Source organism: Schistocerca cancellata, chromosome 3 (genome assembly GCF_023864275.1).
Source record: "Schistocerca cancellata isolate TAMUIC-IGC-003103 chromosome 3, iqSchCanc2.1, whole genome shotgun sequence".
Lineage (NCBI taxonomy): Eukaryota > Metazoa > Arthropoda > Insecta > Orthoptera > Acrididae > Schistocerca > Schistocerca cancellata.
The window spans coordinates 886,660,703-886,669,585 of record NC_064628.1 but is presented as its reverse complement, the minus strand read 5'-3'; the positions used below and the strand labels follow the sequence as shown (position 1 = coordinate 886,669,585).

Sequence of the window (8,883 nt, the reverse complement as noted above, 5' to 3'; positions counted from 1 at the left end):
CGTGTACAAAGCATTACATCTCACAAGCAAATCTTACCGTCTGGCATCCTTCAATTTTCATCAGACTCATAGTATTCGAAACTGAGTGGCAGTCATCAGTTTCCTAAGGTAGCACAATTCACTTAACAAAAATACTAGAAATACACTGCCTAAGAAAAGAAGTGAAGCACCCAGGCTGGGGGAGAGAACGAAATGTAACTTCATAGGTCGAGAGGGTTTTTCATGCTATTTCGCTGATTACAATATCAAAGTCAAATTTTCAAAGAATTTGGCAGCATCAGCCCGCTTATCAGTGTTGTGTTGCGACCCCTCTTTAACTGTATACACGTACTGTTGCTTTTGGATGGGTGTCGTAAAGTCATTGTATCGTTTTCAGGGTACATTACTTGCTCTCCGAAAAATTCTGAATCCAATAAATTTCAAACCTCTTAACAGCACTCCGTCATCAGGCCACATGTGGCCCACCGGGGCCATCCGACCGCCGTGTCATCCTCAGATGAGGATGCGGATAGGAGGGGCGTGTGGTCAGCACACCGCTCTCCCGGTCGCTATGATGGTTTTCTTTGACCGGAGCCGCTACTATTAGGTCGAGTAGCTCCTCAATTGGCATCACGAGGCTGAGTACACCCCGAAAAATGGCAACAGCGCATGGCGGCCCGGATGGTCACCCATCCAAGTGCCGGCCACGCCCGACAGCGCTTAACTTCGGTGATCTGACGGGAACCGGAGTATCCACTGCGGCAAGGCCGTTGCCAAACCTCTTAACAGAGCCTTCAGTAACTGCATGAATAACTGTCAAGCCTTGTAATATCGATATTCCTGGCTCAGTCATTGCTAAATAAAATAGTTTCATTTCTCTCGCATTCTATATCCTTTAGCAACAAATACCGATTCATAATTTTCATTAAGAATAACATCATTTTGTCTATAATTTCGTAATTCATGAAAACACGAATATTTACAGTAAATTAAAATATGATCGAAATGTTAAAATTATATTTATACAGAATGGAAGAAGCTACTTATAAACAAGATTAGAGTGCTTAGAGAAGACAAAAAGAAACACATATTTTACGTGACAAAACTGTCACAGGTACTCAGTTTCCCGTCGGAGAGTTCATAAAGATTTTGGCGCTGTGATGTTAATGACGATATCCAGCTGCCGTGTGATGAATATCATTTTTTAGATATTGCTGAATACACACTTTTAAATCAATGCACAACTTGCATCTGCATGCTAATGATTCTATAACACACTCGAAACAACTATGCTCCCGACGATTTCTCTAATTGTTGGATTGGGAACGATAGTACCTTGACAACCACGTAATCCCAACTCCACTCCTATAGATTTATTTTTGTGCGACAGATGAAGCGTCTTGGCCGTACGAGATACACAAACACAATCCAGAAGACCTGGCCTTCCGTTTGGCGGAAGTGCAGCACCTGGTTGTTTTTCCCCTGTTAGACCGCGTCAGCTGTGCATTGTTGTAAACGGACGTCATTTTCAGCGACTCCGCTAAAGTAATACTTATCACACAGCAATTTTAGTAGCATCTTTGAACATAAGTAGAGTCAATTTCTTCATGAACATCTAGTGCGTAAATGGTCCACCTGCGATATTTTTATGACATTAAGAAATTGATATTTTTTATCTTTTATAAATGCTCTACAATGTGGTTTACATAGTTTCGTACACCCGTATAAGTAATATAAAAATAATGCTTACTCATAACGTCTCCAAAAAATGATATTTTCTACGTGATGTGTCCCATTTTTATGCTCGGATACTATTTATTATTCCATGCATGGCCAATGTAGTTGAGATTTTTCAGTAACTTCAGCGTAGACGAGTTGTCCTACGCAGCAATAATCACCATTTTCCCGAGTTGTGTGCCAGTAACTTATCGCAGCAACATGTTACGTAGCATAACTCTGCTTAGTGCCTGCCCACGTACCATACAGCAGGGCGACCATGAATTTAGCCAGTGAGCTGTGCCGTGGGTCGAGTGCCATAATTCACAGTCTGTCTGCACTATTACTCTTCCACCACGTCCATTATGAGCATGACGAGGAGGAAACTGCGTATGTGCTGCATGTAAATGGCAATGCAGTCACAATGCATATGACTTTTGTTTTATATTTCACATTTCTCAAGAACACAAACAAAATCAAAACAATTTTTCAGTATTATTTAATTATTTTTGGCGCACTGAAGGCCCAATATAATGTCAGCATATGGACAGATGAAGACAATTTCACGAAATTTCACATTCAGGTTGTAAGAAGTGTATATTTCTATTGTCTATTGTCAAACCACAATTTATGAGTGATGTTTATATTTTATTAACAGGATAAAGTAGGAATAATTAATATTTGTCATGTTGGAAATAACTGTGGTAGCAGGGAATGTCTGCACCAAAGTATTGTTGGCAAGAGAGACCGCACATTGATATAATTTTAAGAAGGACGGGAGAGACCGCGTATGGATACATTTTAAGAAAAGAGCGGGAAAGGCCGCGCACAGACATTTTGTAATAGTAGCAGGGATTGTCTGCACCAGAAAGCATTGTTGGCAGGAGAGACCGCACTTCAGCGTTCGTAGGAAGTCAGTAGTAAGCGATAAGTGAAGCGAGTCGGTAGCAGGTCTGAAGCGAGAGGTTCAGAGGAGCGGTGTGCCTGCCAGTCACCAGCTATGATTTACAAGAGATTATAAACGGGTGTACAGAGACATCAGCTAACTATTATCGTAAGAGGAACTAATATTACTGAATTATTTTCTTTGCGAAACTCAAGACTACTGAAGGTATGTTTGCGTAATGCTAGTTGTAAGATTATTGTAAAAAGTAAGTCCCATTTGAACGTTTGTAAAATCATTTCATTACCAGCAGTAAATACTTGAAGAAACGTTTTCAGACTTTAATTAATTTTTGCCAGCTATGTTGCATCACTGATTATAATCCATCCCAAAAACCATCAACGTAAAACTTTGCAAAAATTTCATCGTTGTCAAGAAAAAGTTTAACTATGAATTACGTAACTTCAGTCAAGTTAATTAAAGAATAGCGTCAGCTTTGCTATTAAAGAATAACGTCAGCTTTGGTAATAAATACAGCCACTTATTATGACAGCCCACCAGCAGTTAACAGAGTATAGTAAACCAGAGTAAGTATATTCATGTCGCAGTTCGATGTTGCAGTCAGATGGATGGCGATCCGGTAACAGTAAAAAAAGGTAAGGAACAGTTTTGGGTTATTGCAGGTAACGACTGAGGGCCACGACGACGACACATTCTATGTTTCGTCGAAATAATCATAAAATCACTTTTAATGAGCAGCAATTAAATTTGTATGCGAAGATTGAGAAAGAGAATAAATTTCAAAGGGAAGATTTCATTTGTTATTATTAAGAAAGAGACAGAAATCCTAAGGAAAGGTTCCGAAGGTTGCGTAACACAAAAGAGATATAGAGGAGACGGGGAGGTTTCAAGGTTGCCACGTAATTGTCGCTACCTTAGTTTCATAATGTAAAAAATGTCTTTTACACACCTATGTTGGTCGAAATATTGAAGCGCTTGTGCAGTCTCAGTTATGGATATGTTGAAAGTCTACACGAGGAAAACAATATGGACATCGTGGACAATTTTAACCTGAAAGGTGGTGGTAACTTCCTATGGGACCAAACTGCTGAGGTCATCGGTCCCTAGGCTTACGCACTACTTAATCTAACTGAAACTAACTGACACTAAGTATAACACACACCCGTGCCCGAGGGAGGACTCGAACCTCCGACGAGGGGAACCGCGGGAACCGTGGCAAGGCGGCAGAGACCACGCGGCTATCCCGAGCGGCCTAACTTGAAAGGATTTGTCTTAAAACCGGAATGACATTCCATATTAGTCAGCTTCATCTGCACATGTAGAGGGGCGCTTTCAGCTGAAACGGCAAACTGTATCGAAAACAGCTCGGAAGCAGTTGTAAGACTGGCAGTGTTCTGAAAAACTCTTCTTAGAAAATAAGTGCTTCAAATCTCGCGTTTTCCTTAACGCCGATGAACTTAGGCAAGTAGACTGTGTTTGTCAGAATTTGTCCCTTCTATATTTGAATTTACTTTTTAATTGTATCCTCATCAAATCAGAAAGAAACATTATTTCTCACCTTGCAATGTGCAGTCAAGTCCACTAAAAACGCGCGATTTGCAATAGATTGCCGGCCGGGTTGGCCAAGCGGTTAAAGGCGCTACAGTCTGGAACCGCGCGACCGCTACGGTCGCAGGTTCGAATCCTGCCTCGGGCCTGGATGTGTGTGATGTCCTTAGGATAGTTAGGTTTAAGTAGTTCTAAGTTCTAGGGGACTGATGACCATAGATTGTGGATGTTGTAATTTTAGTTGCTGCAGTCGCTTTTCCTTCATACATTTAGCAACCATGTGTTTTAAATCGAAAAGTCGTTCGAGGTTTTCCCCTTCACTTAACCGACGTAGTTTGCAGTGATGTATAAAGTCTCCATAATCTTCGTTGAGTTGCATTGTAAACTGTTGCAACTAAGATTGGAATAATGCATAACACTTCATAAATTTTACTATTTGTACCACCAATTTATTCACGCGCTCCTTGCCTCTAAGCCGGCCGGAGTGGCCGAGCGGTTAAAGGCGCTACAGTCTGGAACCGCCCGACCGCTACGTTCGCAGGCTCGAATCCTGCCTCGGGCATGGATGTGTGTGATGTCCTTAGGTTAGTTACGTTTAAGTGGTTCTCTAAGTTCTAGGGGACTTATGACCACAGCAGTTGAGTCCCATAGCGCTCAGAGCCATTTTTGAACCTTGCCTCTAAATTTAGCTTCTTGATGTACTGGGTACTGAATACCGACTGTCGATCACCGAGCGAGGTCGAGCAGTGGTTAGCACACTGGACTCGCATTCGGAAGGACGACGGTCCAATCCCGCGTCCGGCCATCCCGATTTAGGTTTTCCGTGATTTCCCTAAATCGCGCCATGCAAATGCCGGGGTGGTTCCTTTGAAAGAGCGCGGCCGACTTCCTTCCCCATCCTTCCCTAATCCTACGAGACCGATAACCTCGCTGTTTGGTCTCTGCTCCCAAACAACCAACCAACCAACCTACTGTCGATCGTTATAATGTTTTGCTCTTTGTCAACTAAATATTTAAATTGTTTCTCCATGGTTTTGTAATGTTGTTTAATACGAGGGCAGTTCAATAAGTAATGCAACACATTTTTTTTCTGAAACAGGGGTTGTTTTATTGAGCATTGAAATACACCAGGTTATTCCCCAATCTTTTAGCTGCACAACACTATTTTTCAACGTAATCTCCATTCAATGCTACGGCCTTACGCCACCTTGAAATGAGGGCCTGTATGCCTGCACGGTACCATTCCACTGGTCGATGTCGGAGCCAATGTCGTACTGCATCAATAACTTCTTCATCATCCGCGTAGTGCCTCCCACGGATTGCGTCCTTCATTGGGCCAAACATATGGAAATCCGACGGTGCGAGATCGGGGCTGTAGGGTGCATGAGGAAGAACAGTCCACTGAAGTTTTGTGAGCTCCTCTCGGGTGTGAAGACTTGTGTGAGGTCTTGCGTTGTCATGAAGAAGGAGAAGTTCGTTCAGATTTTTGAGCCTACGAACACGCTGAAGTCGTTTCTTCAATTTCTGAAGAGTAGCACAATACACTTCAGAGTTGATCGTTTGACTATGGGGAAGGACATGGAACATAATAACCCCTTCAGCGTCCCAGAAGACTGTAACCATGACTTTACTGGCTGCGGGTATGGCTTTAAACTTTTTCTTGGTAGGGGAGTGGGTGTGGCGGCACTCCATTGATTGCCGTTTTGTTTCAGGTTCGAAGTGATGAACCCATGTTTCATCGCCTGTAACAATCTTTGACAAGAAATTGTCACCCTCAGCCACATGACGAGCAAGCAATTCCGCACAGATGGTTCTCCTTTGCTCTTTATGGTGTTCGGTTAGACAACGAGGGACCCAGCGAGAACAAACCTTTGAATATCCCAACTGGTGAACAACTGTGACAGCACTACCAACAGAGATGTCAAGTTGAGCACTGAGTTGTTTGATGGTGATCCGTCGATCATCTCGAACGAGTGTGTTCGCACGCTCCGCCATTGCAGGAGTCACAGCTGTGCACGGCCGGCCCGCACGCGGGAGATTAGACAGTCTTGCTTGACCTTGCGGCGATGATGACACACGCTTTGCCCAACGACTCACCGTGCTTTTGTCCACTGCCAGATCACCGTAGACATTCTGCAAGCGCCTATGAATATCTGAGATACCCTGGTTTTCCGCCAAAAGAAACTCGATCACTGCCCGTTGTTTGCAACGCACATCCGTTACAGACGCCATTTTAACAGCTCCGTACAGCGCTGCCACCTGTCGGAAGTCAATGAAACTATACGAGACGAAGCGGGAATGTTTGAAAATATTCCAAAAGAAATTTCCGGTTTTTTCAACCAAAATTGGCCGAGAAAATAAATGTGTTGCATTACTTATTGAACTGCCCTCGTAGTAAATTTGCAGTACTTGTCGATCATAAAACAAACAAACGCCGTCCGAACAGACCTTGAAGGCCCAGAGGTACCGACCGGTCGCCGTGTCATCCTCAGACCTTAGGGATCACCGGGTGCCGATGCAGAGACGCCCGTGGTCAGCACACTGCTGCCCCGGCTGTTGTCAGTTTTCGTGACCGGTATCGCTACCTCTTAATCAAGTATCTCCGCAATTGGCCACACAAGGGCTGAGTGCACCCCGCTTGCCAATAGCACTCGGCAGATCCGAACGGTTACCCATCCAAGTGCTATCCAAGCTGAACAGCGCGTAATTTCGGTGATCTGACGGGACCGGTGTCACCACTGAGCAAGCCCGTTGCGACTACATACACTACTGCCATTAAAATTGCTTCACCACGAAGATCACGTGCTACAGACGCGAAATTTAATCGACAGGAAGAAGATTCTGTGCAAATGATTAGCTTTTCAGAGCATGCTCACAAGGTTGGCGCTGGTGGCGACACCTACGACGTTCTGACATGAGGAAAGTTTCCAATCGATTTCTCATTCACAAACAGCAATTGACCAGCGTTGCGTGGTGAAATGCTGTTGTGATGCCTCGTGTAAGGAGAAGAAATGCGTACCATCACTTTTCCGACTTTGATAAAGGTCGGATTGTAGCCTATCGCGATTGCGGTTTATCGTATCGCGACATTGCTGCTCGCGTCGGTCGAGATCCAATGACTGTTAGCAGAATATGGAATCGGTGGGTTCAGGAGGGTAATACGGAACACCGTGCTGGATCCCAACGGCCTCGTATCACTAACACTCGAGATGACAGGCATCTTATCCGCATGGCTGTAGCGGATCGTTCAGCCACGTCTCGATCCCTGAGTCAACTGATGGGGAAGTTTGCAAGACAACAACCATCTGCACGATCAGTTCGTCGACGTTTGCAGCAGCATGGACTATCAGCTCGGAGGCCATGGCTGCGGTTACCCTTGACGCTGCATCACAGACAGGAGCGCTTGCGATGGTGAACTGAACGACGAACCTGAGTCCACGAATGGCAAAACGTCATTTTTCGAATGAATCCAGGTTCTGTTTACAGCATCATGATGGTCGCATCCATGTTTGGCGACATCGCGGTGAACGCACATTGGAAGCGTGTATTCGTCATCGCCATACTGGTTTATTACCCGGCATGATGGTATGGGGTGCCATTGGTTACACGTCTCGGTCACCTCTTGTTCGCATTGACGGCACTTTGAACAGTGGACGTTACATTTCAGATGTGTTACGACCCGTGTCTCTACCCTTCATTCGATCCCTGCGTAACCCTACATTTCAGCAGGATAATGCACGACGGCATGTTGCAGGTTCTGTACGGGCCTTTCTGGATACAGAAAATGTTCGACTGCTGCCCTGGCCAGCACATTCTCCAGATCTCTCACTAACTGAAAACGTCTGGTCAATGGTGGCCGAGCAGCTGGCTCGTCACAATACGCCAGTCTCTACTCTTGATGAACTGTGGTATTGTGCTGAAGCTGCATGGGCAGCTGTACCTGTACACGCCATGCAAGCTCCGTTTGACTCAATGCCCAGGCGTATCAAGGCCGTTATTACGGCCAGAGGTGGTTTGTTCTGGGTACTGATTTCTCAGGATCTATGCACCCAAATTGCGTGAAGATGTAATCACATGTCAGTTCTAGTATAATATATTTGTCCAATGAATACCCGTTTATCATTTGCATTTCTTGTTGGTGTAGCAATTTTAATGGCCAGTAGTGTAAAAGTTATTGACAATTTTCATCCTGCTCCTCTGTCATTCCCAATCAGTTTTAAATGGATCGCTAGATTGCCTCTTTTTCGGACAAACAGACGCTGGACCGGCGAACGTCCTTCATACCATGAACAAAGAGGGAAGGGTAAACACTACGATTCTACCGAAAGGAAGTGAGTTGTGCTGACCAAAAAACAGCTACACCGTAATGCAAAATGAAATGTCGTTCTGTACCGAGGAACGAGCAAGGGCAAGACACTCCCAGCCTGGGTCCGCCCGAGGCCGGCTCGTCGGGCGCGTCTGCGGTATGGGGCGCCTTGGCCAGTTTATTTATTTGGCCATCCGAGCAGTAGCTCGATTTAGCCATCAATAGCACATAGTTACAATGTACGTAGCAATGAATAAAAGAATAGAGAAACGCATATTTCGAAGTAGAAAAAACACAAACTATCACAGCTGTGTCCACTATATTTTTGCAACAATTAGGTTAAAAGGTAGTTAGAACTGTGTTGAGCTTCAGTTCTCATCTTTCGCGAAATATCTTCTGAGACAAGACAGAAAAAATAGAAAGTTGCCAA

General features: G+C 44.4%; 1 pseudogene; it reads right to left on the bottom strand.

Moving 5' to 3' along the window:
- Positions 1 to 636: 636 nt before the first annotated feature.
- On the bottom strand, positions 637 to 754 carry LOC126177290 (5S ribosomal RNA; annotated as a pseudogene).
- Between the last annotated feature and the right edge of the window lie 8,129 nt (positions 755 to 8,883).